This window comes from Polyodon spathula, chromosome 23, assembly GCF_017654505.1.
Source record: "Polyodon spathula isolate WHYD16114869_AA chromosome 23, ASM1765450v1, whole genome shotgun sequence".
In the NCBI taxonomy this organism is placed as follows: Eukaryota; Metazoa; Chordata; class Actinopteri; order Acipenseriformes; family Polyodontidae; genus Polyodon; species Polyodon spathula.
The window spans coordinates 23811028-23823041 of NC_054556.1; the positions used below are offsets into that span (position 1 = coordinate 23811028).

Here is a 12014-nt window from a genome sequence, read left to right on the forward strand (position 1 = left end):
TAAATTTAAAAATAGCCACTGAACCAGAGTCCCTGATAGTGACGTCCACAGTCTGGGAGTCTAATAGCTGAAAGCCTGTGATCACCTTGAGTTTGTGACAATGAGGATAGAGAGTAAACCAAGGGCAGAGAGCAGTGACCTTGTGACGAGAGTTCCAGAGAGGGGACGATGACTGATGAAGCTTGCGGGTATTTTAAAGAAAGCACAATCTTTCTCTGCTTTCTTTTGTACTTGCACTTTTTTTATATGTAATATGATTACATACTGTTTTATTGCAACGCTCACGTTTTCTGGTTTCTGGTAGACCAATGGTGCTGCCCCGCTGAATTGCTGTAGAATAAAATGATAAACATTTACTGGTATTTCAATATGCATTTTGTTATTGCCAACTGAAAAAACAAACCCCCCCCCCCCCCCAAAAAAAAAACCACATAAACTTAGGTATAGAATTACTTGAGTATATTTTAATGGTTAAGCAAGAAAAGCAGTGATCAAAGATCAGTTTTGTCAAGAATGTTTTAATAAAAAAAATTACATGATGGTAAGATTAAAAAAAAAAAAAAAAAAACGTTGAGGGTAAGAAAATGCAAATGAGACACTTTCCGCATTTTGTAGAAAGACCCCAGTCTACAACTACCTTTGTTTTTTTTGCTGAAGTCCTCAGTCTGTGGTTTGTTATGGACTTCTGTGTCTTTAAGAAAGGGGCGGTCTTGACTGGCCAGTGACGCGTCTTGTCTAACCCTTTCTGCTTGAGAGCAGAACAGAACGACCAGAGCAATACCGCAAATTCAGGAAAACGTGCAGAGAGAAGCATTGCGAATAAGGCATCTACATTTTGTATTCCTCAGGATTCTTAAGGTCGCCAAACATCGTAGTTTTACCCAACGGTGAGTAGAAACATATTGCAAACGATTCTAGGTTAACTGTGGTTCCTGTGTTTTTTTTTTTTTTTTAATCATGATGTTCACGGCGTTGTCCCTGGTGTTGCAATACACGGATTATTACATTATTCTTTTTAAGAAGAAAGGTGTAATCGAAATAAACAGCATATACCGAATGTTAAAAGGATTAGATTGGAGATACGATTATCCCAAACAGATTTTGGATCCTATTACAGTATTAAGGTTAAGTGATGTTTACCACGGCTATGTCGCATCGTTCTTTAGGAATTGGTACTGTCTGTACTCATCTGTTTGTGAGTCACGGAGATAACATGATGGACGTTAAAACAACTGCTGGCCTACATACATAATGTAGGTTAATATTAATTTAGACTATGTCAGGATCATACATCCATGCCAACCGCCTTACCTCACCACGAAATATATTAATAAACACATGGCACGACATGTATAGTTAAGCGCTGCCTTTTCAGCCTTTTAAGTTCTGGATCTGGCGCTACTGGTGAGTGGTTCCAGATCTATCTTTTCCTGACTTTGAAGAACTGCCAACTTTTCAATTACCAATATACGTTATTTACGCAGGAAAGCTACCCTCCGTATCGCCATAGCCCTCTATCTGTGCATCCATACATCCATTGCGTGTTAATTTGTGAAGGAACAGACCGCGACTCTGTTGCGAACACGTACTAGAAATTTAGATATATTTTATTTTCCAAAGCTCATCAGACAGCTAAACACTTGGTTTAAATAGTACGGTAGTTGTCCTCCGCCGTATTTTTACGTGTATAACTTATAATTTAATTTGATGGTGGGTATTGTAAAATCACAGCATTGTCGCTCCATCAATTTTAATTGGAAAAGCATGTTCGCAAAGGTCAGTTAAAGCATTTGTCAGTGTGACACAGGAGTAGCTATTACCAGCTAGTTTGGGAAGTGATAGTTTTGAGAATTGGTGCACCTGTTCTGGTCCCAGTTGGATTTTGAGTAGTATGGTATTGACCCCCTGACCTACACTTAAAAAAACAAACAAAAATAAAAACGTCTAACAGAGACAATGATGGATGCTATTGCTTGCCCTGGTTGTCACGTTGAGCACGTTTCTGTGATTATTTAGCTATAGCTATGTTTAACAGCGTTATACAGTTCAGTGTACCTCGGTCGGAACTCCTGTACCATCAAAACAACAACAACGATGTGTGCGTAATATTACAATGAAAAAACAAACAAAGGTATATCCAGGTGATGGTGCAAAGTTTAAGATTTCAGGTAAACGCGGTTGGTGAATTGAAACAGTAACATTCTTGTGTATTTATTAGCTACAAGTGAACCCGGCCCTGTCTGTTTCCCCGCATGCTTTACTCTTTGTTAGTGCCAGTGTATGCAGGTTTGTCTACAGGAAGCCATCTTGCCCACTGCACAGCAGTGGTTTAAACATTAGCAAGTTAATTAAGATCGGCACCCCGGAGAGGTGCAATAGTTTGGCTTGGGCTGTGGCGGGGTGTGTTGCCTAAGGTCTATAAACCGACATGGGGATGATTCCAGGAAGTCTGGCTTTCCGGTCTTGTGTTCCAGGAGTAGGGGTCTGCTGTCGCAGTGCATTCAGAACGGTTTTTTTTTTTTTTAAACCAAGGGCAGCAGGCCATTGTATTAAACAAGAATAAATAAGGAACCTGCAGGGGGGAAATCTTTGGTATTCGTCCAGTTTCAAAACACTGCTCTGTCTTAACCTGCAGAATTGCTGCAAGTGATAGTTGCATTGAGGTGTCTTATTTCTGTTGTGCTACATATATCTAGCAGCGTTGATGTTTGGATATTGTTTCCTAAGACAGGTGGATACCAGTGCCTGCATCCACCTGGCCTGTTTATATGACTTCATGCATGTCTTGAAGAGGAGCCTCCATCACCCTGCTGATGATTACACTTGATACACATACACACAAACATACACAAAGGGGGATGACGGCCCAGGCTTTACAGCAAGCAGAGGCGTCATGGGAACAGTGGTAGAATGTTCTAGATTTTGGAGAACTAAGGAGAAGCTTAGCAAGGGAGCTTTAACAAAAAAGGCTGAAGAGTCGCTCTGTGTTCATCTTATTTATTTGTCATCTTGGAAGCTTAGAAAGGTGGTGCATCACAACAAAGCAGGGTCACTACCTGGATTTTAGAATTAACAGCTGCAGTATTTTATTTATTTATTTAATGTTTGAGGGATGTTTCTGTGTTATTTACCCTTTTAAGGCCTTGTGTTCCACTGCACTTTGAACACCACCATTTCAGATACAGACTGCCAGTGGCTGCAGCAATGTGCTCATGTGACTTTCTGCCTTTTCGGATGGTAGAGAAACCAGACGTTTACTGTGTGAGAGTGGCTGCATGTTTTCTGATACACAAGCTGTATTTTACAAGTCTTGTCAGGCAGGTTTGATATATCTTGTAATAAAAATGACTTGTATTGCTACCCCTTGACTATTTACCAACTTCAGAAAAAGCATGTGGCTTAATCCTTACTCCTGTACTGCACCCTGCTGTGGATGACCCTATATAGACACCTAATTAACTTGTGTTCTGATAACAGATGTAATGTATTGAAAATCCTTTGTCTTTTACTGTACCGTGTGATATTAAAACCCCAGCTGGCTGTCTGTACTTTGTAGTGTATAATATAACGTACAACAGGTTGAATGGGGATGAAAGGTGATAGGAAATGTATTTGGATAGCTGCAGCTCTGCTATATTATGTAGTGACTGGCAAATTCACTGACCAGCTCTGACTTGTCTCTCAATCGTGTCGCTGTGGCTTCAGTATACTGTAATCCTGCTGCCCACATTGCCAGACAGCCTGGCTACCGTTGGAAAAGTGCATTTAAAAACAAACCAACCCACATAGATAAGGTTTTCCTTTACAAATGATCAGGTTTTGGTGCCAGCTTTTGGGCAAACAGACATGTCAATGTGTCTGTCAAGTCAGAGTGGCTTTGTACTGGAAGGGTTGTGACAGCCTGTGCTATTGAACTGAATCCGGCGTGTGCGAGGCCTTAGCAGGAATCGAACAAATGTGTTCGCTTTACTCTGTAGAACACTAAGCATGCATTTTTCCGTGTGTTACAGGCTCTGCAGACTGCAGGGGCTTTGTAAAATGAAATCTTAATTGCTTTGCAGGGAGAGACGATGAATTGCATGGTCTGATCTTTTCTTTGTCCTTGGGAATAGTTTTAGAAATTAGTTTATAAAGGTACCACCCATTAATGTACTGCATGTGTGTGAATGCAAACAGAAGAATCTTATTTTGTAAAGCATGGAAGCAATTGGGTTTACATTTTAATTGAAAAGAATGTAGCCGTCAAGGCTAGTTAGTTTTTAACAGATTGTTTATTAAACCGGAATGCGTTTGTATTTCTGGCCTCTGATTTATGAAGGGGTAATAAATGATATACTGTATTCTACCATATTGGGTTAGCATGCTGTAAATATTTACCTGCAATATACTTTAATTTAATTGGGTAAGATTTAATTATTACATAACATAATACACACACACACATTTGGAAAAAGCGTCTGCTAAATGACTTATTATTATTATTATTATTATTATAATAATAATAATAATAATAATATAAGAAATAAAGTAAATGAACCAATTGTTCAGCACATTACAAGGAACAAACACACCATTGATGACCTAAAGTTTGTGGTTTTAGAGAAAAAAAAAATAGATAATGTATAGTATAGAAGAATAAAAAAAATGGATAAATAGACTAGATACCATGATGCCTGAAGGTTTAAATAGAAAGGAACAGGAGATCGTTACATCATTAGCTATATTGTGAATGACATCACAGACATTAAATTGAAAGATAAATAAATGTGTGGTTACAGTGGCACCAAAAGCCTGTAAATAATGTTTGTTTTCAAACACACTTTCCCTTGACAAAGGTATGTTAAACATACCGAAACGTTAGGAAGTTGGCTCTTTGAGCAAAAACTTATTTGTTTGAACCTTTTTGAAGATTAATTAAACTTTTTGAAGAAAATGTAATTAATTAATTATATCAAGGAATGTTTTATTAACTGTTTTTAGGCCCATTTTGATTAAAGTTTGCACTTCGCAAAACCTTTTGAAAGTGGATTTGAATTGGAAACTCTGTTTTGAATTGGTTACCTGGTTCGGTACTAGACACTTTAAACCAACAGCGAAAGTTAAGCATTTTTATGTATTTTACTGGGACTTTATGAGCCTTCGCGTCCCGTGATGCAAAAAAATACAACCGAGTTCATGACCTCGGTGACCTCATAGCTGGTTGCCTGATTAACTGATTTAAAGAAATGATTAACCTGACAGAAAACAGGCCTGTCAACCATTGCTTAAAACATTCAGATCTGTTTTATAAACTGATCCGCTATAGGGTGAAGCATTTCATAACAAGAAGAAATCCCTGGTAAACCCAAGCACACTTCCTCACCCTTACCAACAAGCGGTCCCTAACTGCTGCTTAAAGATCTTTGGGCTGAATGCTACTACAAGGGACAGCCCAGCAGTGCATAGACACTGGGTACATGTTTACTACTACCACCTACCGTATTAATGCTACTGTAGCTACAGACTTGCACCCGCACATACAGCATTAACAGAATGTCTTGCCAATGCGAGTGGATTCCCTGCACACTGCTGTGCACTTTGACTAATATTTTGACCTTGGGGAAGGGTAATGAAACAGAGGCTCCGTCGGCAGGAGGGCCCATCAGCTACAGTAGCAGCAGTGAGGTTTTTTTTTTTTTTTTTTTTTTTTTTGACCTATTAAAGTGCAAACCGGTAAGCTGAATAAGGGCTGCTGCTTTCACTGCAGTGCTGTATTGGAAGCAGTTTCTCTAGGATTGCAATGGCAATGATGGAACCCAGCTCTATTTCTATATGTCTTGTTCCTGAAGAATAGATGTGGTTTGGTTTAGTTTTGTTTTCATAACTGAATTGCTGTCCTGCCTTGAAACGGCTTCACAATCACACACTGGCCTTCCCTATGTTCATTTAATTGCTGACTCGAATGACTGTTTTAATGAATTACCACCAGTAAGACTGTTGATTCTCATCATTTTGGTTCAGTGTTAAAATAGTACTGGTACATAAATTGCTGTAATACTATTAGTTTTTATTTCAGTTTTGGAGCATAAAACCCTGATCCAATAATACTTGCTGTATATTCCCTCAGTAGTTGCATGGTTTTGTACAGCACACTATGAACTGGGGAAAAGTGCCCAGTTGTGGGTTATTGTGCTACAGAACAGCATCAGTGGCTGGCGTCTACACACTCAGGAGCCCCGCGGTGAGTTAGTCTTTATCACAGAGCGCCCGGGATTGGGAGAGACTCTAGCTGACATCTGATTGTCTCCTCTCTCGTTCAGCTCTTTTGTGGAGCTGTACCTTCATTTTTTATTTACAAACAGTATACTGTGCAGTACACCCTGCTGTTTTCTAACCCCAGTCTGCCTTGCTCTACACTGACTCCTATGGGTGCAGGGACTGCACTGCCAGCCACAAGGCTTGGCATGCAGACAGAATGGACAATAAATAGACCAAAGAAAGTGACTTCCGGAACCTTAAATGCGAGTCTCAAATATTTAGTTTTGCCTCGTTCTTTAGTAATGTGTTAAAAAAGAGATAAATACTGTCAAATGTAATATTTTGTTGAGGGGGGTAGATCAGTCCTCGAACCCGTGCACTGCACCAGATCGTAGATGGACACTAGCATTGGCATGATAACAAAGAGTGATCTCTACCTCTGCCTGTGTCACTCTCCAGCAAATGAAGCTAATCAGATTGCCGCTGTTCTGCTTTGATGATGAAGAAGCCAGAGGAATGGGATTGCCATGCTTCACCAGGACCAAACTGTAGGTCAGTTACACAGAAAGGGGGATTAGAATTATCTTGTGCTCTTTCCAGTTCCTCGTTCCATCCGTTCCCCAAGGAATGGCCTTGGATGAAAACTGTAAATGTCAGGGGGAGCTAATAGAAAAGGCGCTGATTGCTCAATATTCATCAGACACGTGTGTTTGAAGTGTGAGATTCGTGATTATCAGAGATTGCAGAGAGCTTCAGGAACGAGCTTGCAGTACAGTGTATCTGGCCCATGACTTATTCATTATGCATTAATCTTGAAGTTCTCTTGAAGTTTGGAGTAAAAGCCTAACCCCCCTCTTCCAATAAAAGGCCAGGGGAATGGAGTTTTAATGATTTCAACACCCAGAACATGTTTCATTTATTTTCTCATGCAACAGTCTAATATAGGGTTGCATGCAGTTTGTTTCCTTCTAGAAGGGAGTTTATGGGCTAGCTGGAATGAACTGTGGGATAGCGAACTCTGCTCTTTTAATGTTGGAATGCCTCCTATCTGTAGGAGCAGTTTTGCCAAAGAGAAAGAGGAGGGTGGCCCATTCCTGGAGAGCAGTGAATGCAATGTGGAAAATGAGCCTGTCTCAGTTTTCTAGAGTAGACACGTAAATAATTATACCCTTGGGCAACTTAGGTATTTGAATGAATTGGGCTCCATTAGGGCGAGCCACATACAGGAGACATTATAGGAGGCAGTGTGGTCCAGTAGTTAGTCCAGGGCTTGTAACCAGAAGGTCACTGATTCGAATCCCACATCTGCCACTGACTCACTGTGTGACCCTGAGCAAGTCACTGAACCTCCTTGTGATCCACCTTGCGGATGAGATGTTAAATCAATGTCCTGTTGTAAGTGACTCTGCATATAATGCACAGTTCACAGCCTACCTCTGTAAAGCACTTTGTGATGGTGGTCCACTATGAAAGGCACTATATAAAGATTAGGTTGTTATTACCTGCTTTCCTCTCAGCATTACCCTAATTCTGCTACGTTTTCATGGTACAGTAAAAACACTGCTTAAATAAAATCAGAAACGGTTTACAAGTGATGTGGCACAAGGGACACTGCACTATTTGAGTGCACTATAGACCAGCCTAGTTTCCAAATGGTTTAATTTGGAATTGATTAAAAAGGGAATGGGAATTGGAACTGGGAATATATTTTAAATAAGAATTGGAATTAACAGGAATTGACCCCAACCCTGGTGATGAAATGTCAGTAACGGTCTCCAGGGTCCTAAGACAGTGTACAGAATGACTGCGTTTCACCAGCTAGCATTTCCTCTGTCATCAATTATTCACCCTGTCTTCTAACAGGCAGGTTCCGCTGCCTTTTGTTCAGTTTCTAGTAACTGGAGCTTGATCTGCTCGCATGAAACTTCATCAGTGCGAGTGTCTGTCGAGGTGAAGCCAGTCTAGAGGTTCAGGGAGAATCCTCACAGCCGTCTCTGTTAGGAACCTGAGGAATACCTAACCTCGGGGTCCCTTTTAAGTTACGCTGGTGAGTGCCAGGCTCACACTGCGTATCTCCTGTGAAAGGGTTTTCTAAGGAGGGAGGCCTTGAAACATCCACTTTTGGATTGGTAGGTTGTGAAGGCAAACCTTTTCTGAAACCGACCACTGTTCTGTGCGACCAATTACCGGTGCAGTTCGGCTCTTAAGAAATGTTTAATTTCTGTTTCTTACAATTGCTCATACTATGTCCATCATTTTTATTTAATATTTTACTCAAGATCTCATATGGTTTGAAGCTCAATAACAGTAAAACAGTTTAAATATTCTAAAGCTCAAAGATTTCCAGGGAAATCTACACTGAACCTGTTTGGCTGGGAATATATGCAAGGATTATAGTGGGAAATGGATCTGAATATCTTTGCTGTCTGTCACTTCATTCTGTATTCCCATCAGTTCATCTTTCAATTTCATTTAACCCCTTCAGGTACACAAGGAATTGAGCAGTTGTTTAAACGGTTTCTTCTTGAAACACTTTTCAGAGTGACTCAAGTATCACAAGGAGGAAACTGACAATTTGGATGACCAGCTCCAACCTGTCAGTAAATGGTCAACCCTGTTTCGTGCACCTCATTGTTAAAAATAAGAAAGATAGTGTAATTTTATTTGTGGGGCATACATGTCCCTTCTACCTTAAATGGTTAAGCATGTGATGATATGGGGGTGGGAACGACACCTGCTGCTCTCTCAGAGCTGCACACATAACTGTGTCGGACAGCTGTCGTAGTGGAAGAAAAAAATGCATGTGGTTGAGAGTGGAAAATAAAATTGTAATTCTGACATCGGTGAGTGTGAAGACCCTTTACATACCATACCCAGTCATTACTCCGAACCAGCTGAGACCAGGCCCTCTTCAGATTAGTGATTTGTTGGAAATACTAATGGCAATCTGTCCCATAATAAAGATGCCTGGACTAATCTATTGTTTTAAGATTTTGCCAGGTACATCACCAATCACTAATGTCCCCTTTTAAGACGTCTGTAATTTTTTTTTTTTATAAGATTTTGAAGTGTTGTTTCTAAAGCTATCGGCTTGCATTTCATTATGAAATAACCTTCGCAGCTTTAACCAGGACACAGTGTTGCTGCATAATAAAACATGAAATTCATTTTAAAATAACACGACCCAAAGGAAACGAATAGATTACTGCTTGACGCATTTGGTTTGTATTCTGCGGACAGACCTGGGACGAAACATTAGTGCTTTAATAGACTGTCGCCGCATTGATTCATCAAGCATGTGGACTGCAAATCCAATGTCAAGTCTTTGACAGCATCTCCACTGTGGTACTGTACTAAATTGTATGAAAGTCTGTTCTACCTCAAATGGTTGGGATTGTTTTTAATGTCTGTCTTGACCTACTTAAATTTCTGAGAAATACTTCCAATGGAACCCAGTTTGTACCAAACTCTGTAACTGTACCGAAGTTTATAAATCATGGATTGCTGTTGACCTTTCCCTGAAAGTCAAAGGTTCCAGACTATCCTAATACATGCGGTCTTTGTGAGTTACAGCGTGAACCATTGTTTTAGTATTCTGCAAAACGCTTAGCGAGGCTATGCATAAATACTTCACCTTGTCAAAGATTATTGGCTCCCGAAATATTCAGTATTAGGATGGACTATTGTATATCGGGTTTCCCTTTTGTCCCAGATTTCTTCAGAGGGAAATTTCAGATTGGAACGCTAAATAAACCTTTGTAAGCATCCTGACCTATTTATTTTGCTGCTTGTTTTTTATTGGAAAAGCTAATCTGGTTTAAATGAGCCGAAAGCCGATTTCTGAAGCAAGATCTTGTCACAGTTTTAATTGATATAATTCGTTTCTGCTTGTTTTGTTGGCTTCAACGCAGTGACTCTCTCGGGTCCAGCAGAGTTGTTATGTATCCAGAACAGAGTAACCAACAAGACCCCCGTTCTCAAAACATGCCTTCAAGACAAATTCTCAGCTTTTTTGTTCTTGATACAGGCGTATCAACTAAAAAAAAGTTAATTCGGTGAGGTAAAATAAGGTATAGTCCACATCCAAACAAACATAATCACTGTTCATTTTCATTTATTTTTGAGTTAGGAGAAGTATTAGGGGTGTGATGATACTCATGCTAGTATTTGCCTTTAAGAAGTATTTACTGTTGGGTATTAAATAAAGCCATTCATTAATGTGTTCATTTCAAAACAAGAAAAACTTCCCTTATGAAGCCTGTAAACTGACGACGAGTATCGGCACATCCCTAGCTTCTGAATAGAAATGTTGGCTAGCATGTCTTCTTTGAAATTTATTTATCTCCCTTCCCAGCTGAGTCTCTTCCATTTCAGCTGAGGGCAGAGGCTTGCACAATTCCCTTTAAAGCTGAAATTATATTTTTTTGTATCTTGTGCCAGTGACATGCAGCACTTGAAAGATGCATCCTGAATTGTTCACATTCACATTTTCAAGGTTGTGTGTGTTTTTCTTTTTTTCTTTCTTTTTCATATTGTTGATTTTCCAAGCACCAGGGGACTGGTAGCAGGCATGTCAGAAGGATTAATCAGAAACTATAATATACATGCCAAGAATACCCATGATTGTGGGCTTATAAATAGGGTTTGAAATCAATCCGCCTCGAAGCACAGTCTGTTGAAAATGAAACAGTCAGGTAAAATAATCCCAGACTTAATTGACTTAATCGTGGTATATGTTTTTTATTCATCTTAGGATGGCCTTGCATAAACCTTGCATTTACTGGGACGTGGCTCCAGCAGTATATACCATGAGGAAGGTGATTGCATTGTTACTGAAGGGGGCGGTGTTGAGTGCTGTTGTGTTTACATGGAACACATGTAATAATGGAGCAACCTGTGCAGCCAAACTCCCCTCGTCCCTACAGCCTCCTCAAGGGAGTATCTGTTGCCCTGTCTGCAGTCTTCCACTAAGCTTCAGCAAATTACTTTAGTCCTCCAAAGAAAAAAACATTTTAGGCAGCTTTCTTGTTTTCAGTATTACAAATCAGTGACTGTATCATAGTTTAATTTACAAGGGCTTGAAACGACACTAAGTCATGTGCAAAACCTTGCTTAAATGGCGAACCATCGTCACAAACTATCATGTCAGAATATGTATTGATTTGAGTAAAACCATTTCCTCCTGTTTAAGAAAACTAATGTAGTTTCTAATCGATGGTAGCGTTGCCACTGGGGCAAGATTTTTTTTTTTTTTTTTTTTAAAGCATCAGCTCTTCGTTGTGGTTGTTAGAAGCTACAGCTCCAGGCTGCCTGGCTGCCTGGCTGCCTGACTATTTTGAGCCACTCCTGTGGGTGGCAAGTCATTCACCCGGGGAGATGAGCAGCTAGATTGGGGTTTACATCATGAGTCATAGGGAGTGCTGAAGCTGAGGCACAGTAAAAGGTTAAAGGTTATTGACTCACTTCTCAGTGTGTTCATTTCAATGAATTTCTAGGGCATTTTCCCAAGTGATAATGTATATTATGGCCATTTGTACATGCAGACTAACTTGCTGTGAAAGACTAATGGAAATGGCACTGTTTATAGAAAGGGCGTAAAGTGTTATGGATTACTGTAGAATTAATTAAGCATCCCTAAGAGGGATGGATTTATTTTTATAACCTTAATACGGAGGACTGTGGAGTTATTTCCAGGGACACACACTGAGTTATTGTATTGTTACAAGTCGTGGATGCACAGTGGTTCCAAGTGGGTAGCGCAAAGGGAGTGCTAAGTC

General features: G+C 39.9%; 1 protein-coding gene across 1 annotated transcript in view; it reads left to right on the forward strand.

Moving 5' to 3' along the window:
• The first annotated feature begins 737 nt into the window (after positions 1 to 737).
• The window catches only part of LOC121297862 (protein NDRG3-like), a 37113-nt gene continuing 25836 nt past the window's right edge, over positions 738 to 12014 (forward strand). The window contains exon 1 of the mRNA XM_041224418.1: positions 738 to 887. The gene's annotated coding sequence lies outside the window, so the exon portion shown is untranslated. The remainder of the gene's footprint in view (positions 888 to 12014) is intronic.